Below are 239 nucleotides of genomic sequence, written 5' to 3'. Positions count from 1 at the left end.
ATACCTTCTTTCTGTTAATGGAGAGTACAGCGCGACATGCAGAACTCTGCAATTAACAAAACACTAAAACACCAGGAATGGGTTGAAATGCTGAGAAAACCTTATTTCGCGATCCTGGGCTAAAGCCAGTAGCTACCTGGGCGTGTCTGGAGGTAACTGCCGTTGCAGATACCCTTAGCGGGACATGGCATATGCAATACCTGGCGCTTAGAATTCAGAGCATGAACATGATACGAGGA

Source organism: Penaeus monodon, chromosome 27 (genome assembly GCF_015228065.2).
Source record: "Penaeus monodon isolate SGIC_2016 chromosome 27, NSTDA_Pmon_1, whole genome shotgun sequence".
NCBI classification, from domain to species: domain Eukaryota; kingdom Metazoa; phylum Arthropoda; class Malacostraca; order Decapoda; family Penaeidae; genus Penaeus; species Penaeus monodon.
Note: the sequence above shows the minus strand (reverse complement) of the source record.